General features: G+C 41.7%; 1 long non-coding RNA gene across 4 annotated transcripts in view; it reads left to right on the plus strand.

Annotated features, from left to right (window-relative positions):
• Positions 1–14091, plus strand: part of LOC125096304 (uncharacterized) — a 39866-nt gene that overhangs the window by 12723 nt on the left and 13052 nt on the right. Inside the window, exons 2-4 of one of the 4 annotated variants that reach the window (XR_007126130.1) lie at positions 510–713; positions 1841–2017; positions 11383–12276. This is a non-coding gene — a long non-coding RNA (uncharacterized LOC125096304). Of the gene's footprint in view, positions 1–509; positions 714–1840; positions 2018–10282; positions 10354–11382; positions 12277–14091 lie in introns of those variants that run through there. The other 3 variants (XR_007126129.1, XR_007126132.1, XR_007126131.1) reach the window with 3 other exon arrangements.

Genomic DNA, 14091 nt, shown 5'->3' on the forward strand with positions numbered 1-14091 from the left:
AACTTTATCTTCCAGGCAGTCATGAACCAGACAGGACTTTGAAGCAAGGGAGTGGCAAGACCAGATCTGAACTCTCCAAAGTCCTCTCTGATGAGGAAATGGTAAAGCAAAGGGTTTGAACAAGCTATTCACAGGGCAGGGGCTGTATGACTGGAAAGGCTGCAAACAATTCAGAAAATGTGAAACCCCTACGAGAGAATAAGAGACTCCGGTGAAGTGGACTTTCTGCCCTTCATGTTCAAACATGAAACAGTAAGCGGTGTGCCCGGAGGGGTAGACATCTCAACAGAAAATTATGATATAACAACAGTTAGCTCTTCCTGCCTGTTTTATCAGGGGACTTTCTGAGCCCTTCCCATATATTAGCTCATAAAATCCATGCAACGATTCCATGATCTAAATTCTGTTTTACCTCTATCTTACATGTAAAGACAATGAGGCACGCAGAAGCCTCTGGGGGTCTACCCACCGTCATTTAACTAATAGGCAGATCTCACTCTTGAATTGAGGCAGCTTGGACCAGGAACTGAGCTTTTAAACACAGCCCTGTTCTGCCACCTGGTGGCTAAAGGTGGAAAGTGCAACAATAGAGGTGTGTCTGGGCCAGTGTGGGGAGGTCAGTGAAGCCTGCGGAAGATGCGAACTTGAACCAGAAGTTGGGAAGACATCTGAAGACAGAGGCGTTTGAAACAGACGGAGAGACACGTGCCAAGGTAGGAAGGCGACAATTTTGGCGCCCTGCGCGGGGAAAATGACGATCCTGGTGAGCCAAGAGGTAAGTGGGACATGTCAGGAGATGAAGTGGAGAGAGGTTATGGAGAGCACGTTATAGGGTACCTCGTAGGGACTGGGACTTTGAACTGGGACTTTGGGACTTTTGAGCTGATGGGAGAGCAAAGCAAGGGAGCAATGGGGTGAGATTCCCATTTGACACAAATTGTCCAGCTGCTACAAGGAAGAAGGAAAATGGGTTGGGAGAGCTGAGATCAGGCCAGAAGGCCAAAAGATAGCCCCAGGGAGAAGGTGAGCTGCTGGTGGAGGGCGGGAAGGACAGCACAGTCAAGGAGGGTTTCAGGGGCCAAGTGGTCAGAGCTTGCGAGTGGACGTGAGGTGGGGGGATGAGACAGAGGGTGAAGAGTGATGTTGGGGTCCACAGTCATGATGATCTGCAGTGAAGAGGAAGCAGGAGATCAGGTTTGGGGGCACCAGGAAAAAGACACGGGTACAGTTGTTCATTGTTTCTGAAGCTCCGTAGCAGTGGCCCTCTATCAGGGAAGTTTTTGACCGTAGGAGATATTTGGCAATGTCCAAGACATATTTCATTCTCATAATTGACGGTGGACACTGTTGGTTACTGCTGAACAACTTACAGTGCCCAGGACACCTCCACAACAAAGAATTATGTGACCCCAAATGTCAATGGGGCCAGCCTCAGGATGCACCGAGGTCAGTGTCACCTGTGTGGCTGCTGAGTTCAAGTCCCAGAGCGGGCCCCCGACTGGCTCCATCATGCGGGGTCTGTCCCCACCATGCTGCTCCAGGACCCAGAGCAGAATAACCCCATCCTACAAAAAAAAAAAAGGCCTTGCACTCCTGGCAGATTCCCAATGCATCCCACAAAGGGCAATGTTCATTCAGGGTTCCCTGCCCCACAGGAGGGCTTTGTCAGCCTCTGAGCACTAAGAAGTGCGTTCCAAGGCTCCAACAGCTAGATTACAGCCTTATCTTTGAGGAAGCCACTGGATAAAGTTGGCCACTAATGGGAGTAAGGTTCTCCTTCAGGTGGTATTAGTTTGTTCTGACTGTAGGTTCAAGGCTTTTCTCCTTTCCTTTCTCCAAGGCTGCCTTCTTAGGAGCAAAGAAGTGGACCAGGAGGCTCATAGGAGTTGCAGCTTTATGGGCTGGCCCTCCAACACTTGACTTTGGGATTGATTCTCAACAAAACACGAACTCTTCTTCACTATTGGTGCTGTGAGGTGCAGTTCCAAGAATAGGGCTGCAAACCCACGATGGGTAGGTGAGTAGAGAAGGGTGGGCAGCTTCTCCAGGATGCCTGTGGGCCCCTCCCTCTACCAGCAGCTCTTGACCACAGCGGCCAACCAGGCACACATCGCACCATGCTGCTTGAGAGAAAGTAACCTGCTCCCCCTAACTGCCGTCACTGGGTTGACTGTTGAGAACAATTTTCTTAAGAATCATCCCTTGTTTGCGTGTGCAGGATGTTCTGGAGGGCAGAAAGAAACCTGCCTTAGGTGATTCAGAGACTCTTCATACACTGCAAGTTTTCACGGACTCTAATACATTACTTTCTTTTCTTGAGGCAAAGTCAATATTTAAGAAAAGAGTTTGCTGGGGTCCTGGGTGGTGCAGTGGCTTAAATGTCTGATCCTTGGTTTCAGCTCATGTCGTGATATCAGGACCCTGGGAAGGAGCCCTGTGTTTGCTCTACACTCAGCCCAGAGTTTGTTTGGATTTCTCTCTTCTCCCTCTGTCCCTCCAACCCCCGACTCCCCAGCTCAGTGTTGCTCTCTCTCTCTAAAACAAACAAATAAATCTTAAAACAAAACAAAACAAAACAAATGAGTTTTCAAGTTTTGGGTACCAATTTTAACTGAGGAAACCACAGCTTAGAGTCTGGATGGGCAATGCACGAAGACATAGGGATCCTCTACTGACAGGACACCCTTCTTGGATGCCAAAAATATTTATGAAATGAATGACAAAGCAGGACAGTGTGGGGTAAAGCACAGCTAAGCTCACATTTGCTAGAAATAAGTTTTGTGGCTTGAGGGTGCTAGTTGACTCAGTTTCTCCCCTGGTTTGGAAAAATTGCACTATTTGCTTATGCAGGGGTGGCGTAGGAATCAATGTTTAAATGTTTCGCCATAATAAGATAAGAGGTGAGTGAGAGGAACAGAATGCAGGCTGCTGGGTCAATGACGATACACATCATTCTTCTGTGTCAAGAACTGTAGAACGGTTTCTCCTCCTCACATTCCTCCCCCCGTGGCCCGATACTAATTTCTGTTGACTTTGGATGGGGTGTGTGTGTGTTGGGGCGGCGGGGTGGCAAGTGGTTTCCTGTGAAATGGGGAAACGGGAAGCAGCTCCACTGTTTGTCTTTCTCTGACAGATGCCTTCAGCCATTGTCAACTGTCTTCACGGTTTTGCATCTCAGCTTTCTATTTATGAGGTAACACAGGTGAAAGAAATAGGTAAGGGACGAAATGAGCTATCCTGCATTGACCCATGCTCAGGTGGCTTCACCTCCTGGAGCTTCTGGAAGGGAGTGCTCTGTCTCCTGGGAGGTGTTGAGGCCTGGGCTCTCTCAGAGAGACCAGACATCAGGCCTGGAAGTGAGCACCCGGTTAGACAGCAGCTCTCCTGTCCAAGTGGCTTCTGACCAAAAGGACAGGATTGGCTCCCTCCCAGCAATGGTCTTTCTGCTACCAGATTTCAAAACAAAGATCTGGAATTATAGAATGCAGAACAGTTTAACTTGGTGACACTCCTTTTCTGCTAAAGTTCCTGGGAAGGGTCCCTCTTGCTGAGCACTGTTGATGTATTTAACTGGTTCATAATTGATAACAGTATCTAAAGGCAATGGCTTGGAAATGGTTCCTACGTGATTTACTGTTTGCCAATAACATTGTAGTCTTGGCTCACGGATTAATTTGGAAATTCTCCAGGGCCTGAAGCCTTCCTGATTAAGGCACCTAGAAAAGCAGTGTGAAGAACATGTCCTGGGCTAGTGTGTAAACAGATGCTGAATGAGGCTTCGAGGCCAAACCAGAAGTGCAGGGTGCCCCGGGGCCCCATATTGACTCTGTGGGATTCTACCTGGTAAGTTTGTCTCTGCTTCTTTGTCTTTAAGTGGGCATGTGCCTTGGTCACCACGTGGAAGTTAGTCCTGTTCAGCACCTGGTTTCCTCTTGCCACTCTATCAAAGCCCCACAAGCATGGTGGATCATGATGTCACATGTCTGTTGTCCTACGGTTCTGGAGGCCAGAAACCAGTCTCATGGGGTGAAGTCAAGACATGGGCAGAGCTGGTTCCCTCTGGAGGCTCTGAGGGGAGAAAGATGTCCTTGCCTCTTCTGGACTCTGGAGGCCTTATGCCTGTCTCAACTCAGGCTATTCCCCACACCCCTCTGACCCCCTGCTTCCATGTCGCTCTACTTTCTGCCTGTTCTGCAGTCAAATCTTCTGACTCCCTCTTCTGAAGACACCTGTGATCATATTTAGGGCCCACCCTAATCATCCAGCATAATTTTCTGATCTCAAAAGCCTTAATTGGGGCTGCCTGGGTGGTTCAGTCAGTTGAGACTCTTGATTTCAGCTCAGGTCATGATCTCAGGGTTGTGAGATCGAGCTCTTGTTTCGGGCTCTGTGCTCAGGCGGGTCTGTTTGAGGATTCTCTCTCCCTCTCTTTCTTTCCCCCTTTCCCCCTTCTTTCCCCCTTCTCGTGTTCTCTTTCTTTCTCTCTCTAAAATAATAACTAAGTCTTAAAAAAAAAAAAAAAAGAAAAGTCTAATCAGGGCTGTGGAGTCCTTTCTGCCCTGTAAGGTGACATTCACAGGTTGTGGGGTGAGGACCTCGTGATCTTTGGGGGCCAGTGTTCAGCCGACCAGAGCACTTTTCCTTCAACATTAGTCAAACTGGGTGACTCAGAGGATCATGTTTAGTCTGGGGGAAATCCTCATAACATCTGAAAATATTTGCAAAATAGGAGGCTGACACGATTATGCTAAAAGCAAAAGTTTTAGTTTTAGGAAGTGCTATCTGGACAAATACTTCCTTTAGAATCCTTTAGGAATACAACCTGCTAGCAAACAAATTTGTTTGCTGAAATGCCATTTTATTTGAATGACAGCTTTTTATTACAATTGATATTTTTATTTTATATATTGTTACAGTTGGCACTGTCATGATGACTTCTACCAGTTTCCCCCATCTTTGTCTGGTAGGTGTTTTCCTTAGAGTCTCCTAATTTCTGAAACTCCTTTCCCCTCTGATCATGAGTCATGGAGCTTTGAGCTATGTGAAGGTGTGCTCCCAACTCGAGCACAGTGCAGGGAATGTGCTTCAGCTGAAGAAGGAGACAGATGGGTGCTGGAGGAGTGTTTCATTTTGTCATGTTAGAAATGGTGAACATCCTAGAGAACATGGTTGAATGCTTGATGGAGGTAGGAGCACGTTTTAAAAGGAGTTTTCAGCATTGATCTGAATGTCAGAAGATCTGGTTCTAATCAGATGACAAATTTGGGGCCGGTTATTTGCTTTTTGTGGTTATTGGTTCCTCACTTGAAAGAAAAAGGACTTTCCTACATTTTCTGTGAGTTCCCTTCATCCTTTCCCACACTAGGATTCTTATAAGTTAAGTCGACTCTGACAAGTTTCTCCACCAATTTCTCAAAGGCCTTATGAGGGCTTCTGGGTCATTATAGAGATCCTCCTCCAGGTACTTTCTCCTTGAGATTCCCCAGAGTGACACGAATAAGCTCTCAAAGTGCAAAGCAAACAAATCCAGAAAACAAACAGGGAGGGTTTGAAAGCTATAGGAAGCCCCGTTTTTCTTTCTTTCTTTTTTAAGTAGGTTCTATGCCCAGCATGGAGCCCAGTGTGGGGCTTGGACTCATGACCCTGAGATCAAGACCTGAGCTGAGATCATGACCCTGAGATCAAGACCTGACTGAGCCACCCAGGTGCCCCAGTATGGAGCCTTTTCAAATTGGCTTCTCTCACTAAGTGACATACATTTATGGTCCCTCCATGTTTTTCACATGGTTCAATAGCTCCTTTCATTGCAGCGCCAAATAATACTCCATTGTCTTCAGGTACCACTGATTATTTACCCATTTACCTACTGAAGGACATTTTGGTTGCTTCTAAGTTTTGGCAATTATGAATAAGGCTGCTATAAATATCGATGTATAAGTTTTGGTGTGGTCATAGATTTTCAGCTCCTTTGGATAAATACAAAAGAGCACAGTTGCTGGATCATATGTTAAGAGTATATTTAGTTTTTATAAGAAACCACTCAACTGTCTTCCAAAGTGGCTGTGCCATTTTGCATTCCCACCAGCAGTGAATAAGAGTTCCTGTTGCTCCACAGCCTCACCAGCATTTGATGCTGTCAGTGTTCTGGATTTTGGCCATTCTAATAGCTATGGAGTGATATCTCAATATTGTTTTAATTTGTATTTCCCTGATGACATATGCTATGGGGCACTTTTCATATGCTTGGATACCAACCCTTTATCACATGTTTCTTTTGCAAATATTTTCTTCCAGTCTGTTGCCCACCTTTTCATTCTCTTGATATAATCTTTTTCAGAGCATATGTTTTTAATTTTAATGAAATCCAACTTATTATTTCTTTTATGGTTTATGACTTTGGTATTATATCTAAAAAAATCACTGCCTTACTGAAGGTCATGGAGATTTTCTCTTATGTTATCTTCTAAGCGTTTTATAGACTGGGGTTTTAGTTTCTGTTGATTTTTAATGCAAACACTTTAGCTTTTTTGTATCCTTGTCTTTGCATAAGATGAATCTACCCACTTATGACATTTTTGTTTGTGAAAACAGGTCCCTTGCCGAGAGTATTTCTGGCAGCAGGCATTAAGATAGAGGCATGGCATCCTTTTTCTCTATGTACTTAGTTATCCTTTAATATTCATGGAGGGGAAGGTGAAGATTGTCTAGGGTAAGAGGATCTTGGGCTCAAACAGGAATATAATGTTCCTCAAACAGGAATATAATGCTCTGAAAGCATCACTTTTTTTCCTAAACCAAATAGTACAAAATAGAACAGTTGCTTTCCAGTAACAGATAATTATTGTTTCCTATTTCTTCTTTGGCCTTCTTAGGGTTATAAATGCCTTTTCTTTGAACATAATAATGAACTACTTTACCCTTCCTCCATATATGGACATTTTACCTTTTTCACCCAAAGTAAAATAAGCAGAAAAGAGGCCAAGGGGTTCATGTTAGATCATCAAATATAACACTGGAAGATCTGTATTGGAGTCCTGGTTCTCCACTCACTAGATAACTCACACTGGAAAAGCCACTCTACTGATTTGGGCCTCCATTTCCCATCTGAAACATGAGTGGTTGTCCCAGACGACCTCTAAAGTTTCTGTGAAAATATCAGTGAGCTCTAAGTAGGTCACTTTTTGTTGTAGATTTTTCCACATCTAAGTTGACCCTAGAAAGATTTCAAATCTATGTAAGTCAGTTTAAAAAAGAAAGACAAAGAATATAAGAGAGGAAATGATGAGTCTACAGCTTTCCGTTTCTCAATTTTTAAAATCAATGTTCTGGTATTGTCTATCAGAATTTCCATTGATCATGGAAAAGGCATTGGACTGCTCCTCTGTCTTTCTTGTTGATTAATAATCTTTCATTTCTATTCCACCTTAAGTTCTAGGAGGGCTCTCTATTTTTAACTTTTTTGGTACTTTGATAGAGCATGCGAACACCGTCAATACTGATTTCTAAGAAATACTGATGTTGAAATTTATCCTTGGTGTTGTGGTGTTTTGTCCCCCTTGATAGAAACTGGAAAAAAATCTCTCCCACATCTTGAAAACTGACATGAAAAGCAATGCTAACAGTAACGATTTTTCTTATAATGAAAAAAAAAATGTCGACATTTACACGTTTTGGTTCACTTTTTTCTTCCTTCTTGTGTGCTGACATGTGCAGTCCCAATCCACATGATTAGTCCTCACTTGTTGTTCTTTACTTGGCATCATTTCACACAGGCCATTTGTTTAAAACAAACAAACAAACAAACAAACAAACAACCCCAACAAAAGTGTACTAGTATAAATTCATGGTTTCTGCTCCAAGTTTTAGGTTGCTAGGGGTGGTTTGACCTTCAGAGAGACTTTGGTTAGAAGCAGATGGGATTATATGATGTTTGTAGCATTATCTGATTCTTGTTGAGATGGAGAATGTGAGGAGCGTGTAACAGAGCTAGAAGTGATTTGAAGCCATCCAGGGAAACATATCTCACTGTCATGTCCCAGAGTGACTTGATTTTCTTTGGATTCTTCTTCCCTTGAAGACTTCAAGGAAAAGAAGAAAGGAAATCTTCCGTCATGAGAGAGAAAACAGCAGAGAGGCATAGGTGAGGCCTTTGGACCCATGCACAGAAGAACTGGTTCTTGTATCTGGTTGTAGAGGAGTAAGGTCTTGTAAAAGTTATTTTTTTCCCCCTGAAAAACAGTAGAAATGCAAGATTAAGTTAAGACAATAATAACAGTGTGCTTTGACTGCACTCAGGTTTGTGCATCAAAATTTTGTTTTAAAAAATTTCTCTTCCATTTTGGAGTAATTTTAGACCTACAGAAAAGTTGCAGAAATAGTACAGAGCACTCCTTTGTACCTTTCACCCAGATGTCCCCATGCAGCCAGCATCCACAACCCTGGAACATGTAGTAAGACTGAGACCATCTCATTGGCACTTTCTTATGAATTAAACTCCAGACTTCACTGAATTTCACTGGTTTCCCACTAATTACCCTGTTCTGTTCTGGGATCCCCTTGAGGTGAACATTTTACATTTAGTTTGTCTCTCTCAGTCTTCCTTTGGTCTGTGACAGATTCTCAGTCTTTCCTCATGACCTTGATGGTTTTGAGGAGTCAAAGTTTTTAAATTTTTTATTGTCTGTAGTTTTATTATTTTATTTTATTTTTATAATTTTTTGTTATGTTATGTTATATTAGTCACCATACAGTACATCATTAGTTTTTGGTGTAGTGTTCTATGATTCATTGTTTGCATATAACACCCAGTATTCCATGCAATATGTGCCCTCCTTAATACCCATCACTGAGTTCACCCATTCCCCCACCTCCTTCCCCTCTAAAACCCTCAGTTTGGTTCCCGTAGTCCTTAGTCTTTCATGGTTCATCTCCATCTCTGATTCCCCACCCCCCCTTCATTTTTTCCCTTTCTTCTCCTAATGTCTTCCGTGCTATTCCCTATGTTCCACAAATAAGTTAAACTATATGATAATTGTCTTTCTCTGTTTGACTCACTTCACTTAACGTAATCCCCTCCAGTTCCATTCATGTCAGTGCAAATGTTAGGTATTCATCCTTTCTGATGGCTGAGTAATATTCCATTGTATATAAGGACCACATCCTCTTTATCCATTCATCTGTTGAAGGACATCTTGGCTCCTTCAACAGTTTGGCTATTGTAGACATTGCTGCTATGAACATTGGGATGCATATGGCCCTTCTTCTCACTACATCTGTATCTTTGGGGTAAATAGCCAGTAGTGTAATTGTTGGGTTATAGGGTAGTTCTATTTTTAACTTTTTGAGGAACCTCCACACTGTTCTCCAGATTGGTTGTATCAACTTGCTTTCCCACCAACAGTGTAAGAGGGTTCCCCATTCTTCAGAAACTCTCCAACATTTGTTGTTTCTTTTCTTGTCAATTTTTGCAATTCTATCTGGTGTAAAGTAGTATCTCAATGTGATTTTGATTTGAATTTCCCTGATGGCTAGTGATGTTGAACATTTTTTCATGTGTCTGTTAGCCATTTGTATGTCTTTTTTGAAGAAGTGTCTGTTCATGTCTTCTGCCCATTTTTGGACTCAATTATTTGTTTTTTGGGCGTTGAGTTTGAGAAGTTCTTTATTGATCTTGGCTACCAGCCCTTTATCTGTAGTGTCATTTGCAAATATCTTCTCCCATTTCATGGGTTGTCTTTTTGTTTTGTTGACTATTTCCTTTTCTGTGCAGCAGATTTTTATTTTGATGAAGTCCCAAAAGTTCATTTATAAAAATACTTTTTTAAAAGTGTTTTTTCTCTCTTTCTTTCTTTCTTTCTTTCTTTCTTTCTTTCTTCCTTCCTTTCTTCTTTCTTTCTTTCTTTTCTTTCTTACTAAGAGATAGCCTGTCAAGTACCCGGTAAATGGCAGTGTCTCTCACCATTACCTGTTCTGCTTCCTAGTGGGTCAGTGTTGTCCCAAGATCAACATAGCAGGATGTGCCTAGGAGAAGACAGCCGGTTTCTAGGGAGAATGTCTAATAAATCATTCTGAATGTCTAATAAATCATTCTATTTCATCAAGGGTAAATGTTCTAGGCATAGAGCTGGAAAAAGACTATTTTTTCCCAAATCAGAGTTTTAGTGAGTTAACCAAAAAAAGAGTCCCAATTTCTTCAAACCCTGGGCAAAAAAGACTTCCCTTTGTTCTCAGAGTGAGTATGTGGAAGGTTCCCAATAAACCTTATTATTATTTTTTTTAACAGTTGTATTGGGATTTAAGTCACATGTCATATCCTGGTCCTGGCACAGGAGCTGTCACATCCTGGATTACCAGGCACTTTTGTTCCACAACAATTTATTGATCCAAAGGTATGAAGTTTGAGATAAGACAGTGCCCCTCTGGAGTGTCTTTCACAAAGTAGATGCACAGGATTTATTGCTGAAATTACAGCAGGATAGTATCAATGCTCATCCTAAGGGTTTCATTCCGTTCTTTGTTGTTGCTGAAGGAGCATGAGCTTTAGAATCAGTCATACGCAGGTTTTGATCTTGGCCCCAGCACTTCATTGCTACGTGACCTTGGACCAGATGCAAATTTCCCTGAGTTTCATTTTCCTTATCTGTAAAATAGGAACTAATGAGCGCATGGTTATAATAATCATTGGTTGAGACACCATCATTGTTAGCAAGAATTCCCTGATTCTGGCATGATTAGTTCCCAAATATAATTTTGAGAGACACTGGAATAAGTAAAAAGAAATATGAAATCCCCTAGCTCAAAACTTTTGTATGTTATTCGTTAGTATTTGAAAATCACTTAGAACAAGATCAGGTCCATAAGGTCCATAAGTGCTATGTAAGTATTAGGAAACAAAGACATTTCATGGGAGATAACCAGAGCTCTGAATAGTGTGGAAGAGCTGATCACTATGTTAGCTGAGAGGTAAAATTTAGTTGTACTTTTGAAGAAATAATCTCACCTACAGCAAAGAGAAACTAAGTAGGTCTTGAACATATGTCTGATTCTCAAACCAGCAATCCCTAACATACCTGCCTTCATCTCCAGTTCTATTTTGAAGACCTCCACCCTTCTTGCTAGAATATCCCCCACTTTGCCCTGCTTTATCCACTCAATTTCAACTTCAGTGTCAGAGACTTTCTCCCCAAACCTGCTTTCTGTCCTCTATTTCTCTTGCCCAGATCCATACAACACCAGGGAGATATAATCCTTAACACTTTAGGATAAGAGTGCTCCATGTCAGCATTTTCTTGAATGTGGACTCCATGGTGGGACCCAAAGAGTAAAATGAGAAACTAGCCAGTGGTTTCATCTTTTCATCTGTCCTTTTCATCTGTCCCAAAGCTGCCTTTGGGAGAGAGAGGTGTTTGGCAGAATTGGTAGAACTTCTGGCGTGGACCATTTCCTAGTGAAGAAAGCTGAGGATAAAGAGCTGCTGAATGAAGAGCCTCTGCCTTGCATTTGGAGGGCTGCTGAAACCGCATAACCAGCCCAAGCTGCTACCAGCCTCCTGCCTCACTGCTGTCTTTGCAGATTTAATACTTTAGTGAGGGGCTGGGGTCATACTGCTGAGCCCACAAATAGTTGCTTGACCTTGAACCGTGAAACCAGTTTGCAAATCTTTAGTTGTGCACTGTTGAGATGTGTCCACAACTTTGGTCTTGATTTCCATCCTCCCTTCCTCCCTCCCTCCTTCTCTCTGTCTTTCTTTTCCTCCTTCTCTCCCCCTCCTTTCTCCCTCCCTCCCTTCCTCCCTTTCATTCTTTCTTTCTTTCTCTTTCTCTTTCTCTTTCTTCCTTTCTGAAGCATAAATCTTTCAGAGTGGGTGTGATCACAGTCTGCGTATCTAATCTGTATTCTTCAGTTTAGGCATATAGCCAGGAAAATCACGCCAATGCAGTGTATTTACATGTTTCTGGTTTTATGGCTAAGAAGCTTTGGTAGATAGATTTAGAGAAATGATACTTTAAGCAAGAAAACAACATGTGTGTATCTTGGAGTTGGTGGTGCAGAATGGTTTGGCAGGGGGGCGGATCTCTTGACTCTGCAACTGCTTAGTTTTAAGACGTGGACAAAATTCTTGGGTGTGCAGTTGTCTTATTTGTTGAGGTGAGTGAGTGAATTCTAAAATCACTCACAACACTGAAATTTTACTGTGGATTTGAACATTCTACTCTCTTCCCTCCAAATCATTTGTATATTTTAACTTGAAGCTCTGAATTGATGAAAATAGATGACAGAAATAAAACCGGTTCACATTTATCACCTTTTCCAATTGGTCTGAGTTTTCCTTTTGGGATTAAAAAAAAGGAAAGAAAAGAAAAGAAAGGAAAGATAGAAAAGAAAAGAAAAGAAGAGAAAAAGAGAAAAACCACCAGAACTGATTGGCTTGGTCCCAGGACCAGGAAACTACCTGCTTAGCCAGGCATAGTAGGGAAGCCTTGAGATAAAGAGCCTGGGAACAAGGTATCACTTAGATTTTCTAAGGAAGGGGAATCAAATAGCGCGCAAGTAACACCGTGTGATTATCTGAAGAGCATAAAGGAAAGAAAGAGAGGAGTGCCAAGGCTGGGAAAGTACCATCTCGGATAAGAGAAATCCTGGAATCCAGCCCATAGGAAACGAGCAAGCAATTTGGAGCCCATTTTGTGTCCAAGAAAAGACTCTGGTGGGTTGAAAGTCCTTTGTGTAGTGAGCTTAGGGAAATGAATCAAAAGGAATGAACATGCAAGTTTCTTCAGAGCAAACCCAAGGATTTATAGAAAAGCTCCAAAGCAGAGGTTCTTTAACTTTTTGAAATTACAGATTCCTTGAAGACTCTGGTGGAAACCGTGGTCTGCCTCCTTAGAAATATGCACCTATGCACATAGAACCAACCTTTCTTTTTTTTTTTTAGACAATTTTTTATTAGTTTTAGACTCATAAGAAAATTGAGAGGAAGGTACAAAAATTTCCTATATACTCCTTGTCCCCACATATACACAGCCTCCTCCACCATCAATATTGGCACTAGAGTGATGTCTGTTGTAATCAGTGAACCTGCATTTATAACTCATTGTCATACAAAGGCCATAGTTGTCATTAGGACTCACTCTTGGGATTGTTCTTTCTATGGGTTTGGATAAATGTCTAATGACATGTATCCACCATTATAGCATCACACAGAGTAATTTCACAGCTCTGTAAATCCTCTGTACTTTCCCTATTTATCCCTTCCTACCATCTCCAACCCTTGGTAGTCACTGATCTTTTTACTATTTCCATATTTTTATCTTTTCCAGAAGGTCAGATAGTTGGAATCATATCGTACATAGTCTTTTCACATTGGTTTCTTTCTCTTAATACTATGTATTTAAGGCTCTTCCATTTGTGTGTGTGTGTGTGTGTGTGTGGTTGGCTTGTTAGCTCATTTCTTTTTAGTACTGAATAATAGTCCATTGTCTGAGTGTACCCCGCAGTTTATTGAAGGACATCTTGGTTACTTCCAAATTTAGGCAGTTGTGAGTAAATCTGCTATACATATCTGTGTGCAAGTTTTTGATGGTATAAGTTTTCAACTCCTTTGAGTAGATACTAAAGGAGTATTGTTGCTGGATTGTGTAGCAAGAGCATGTTTAATTTTATAATCAACCACCCAACTGTCTTCCAAACTGGCTTTGTCATTTTGCATTTCCACCAGCAGTGAATGAGAGTTTTTGTTGCTTCACATCCTCTGCAACATTTGGTGTTGTCAGTGTTCTGGATTTTGGCCATTCTAATAGGTGTGGAGTGGTATTTCAATATCGTTCTACTTTGCATTTTCCTGATGGCATATCTTTCCATATGCTTATTTGAGATATACATATATATATATATGCATATAGACAGATAGATATAGATATATATATATATCTTTTTGGTGATGATCTATTAGTCTTTGACCCATTTTTCATTGGGTTTTAATTGTTTTTTTTTGTGGTTTAATTGTTGAGTTTTAAGAGGTCTGAACATGTTCTGCACAGCTTTTATCAGATATATTTTTTGCAAGTGTTTTCTCCCAGTCTGTGGCTTGTC

The sequence above is a fragment of the Lutra lutra genome, chromosome 3 (genome assembly GCF_902655055.1).
Source record: "Lutra lutra chromosome 3, mLutLut1.2, whole genome shotgun sequence".
Lineage (NCBI taxonomy): Eukaryota > Metazoa > Chordata > Mammalia > Carnivora > Mustelidae > Lutra > Lutra lutra.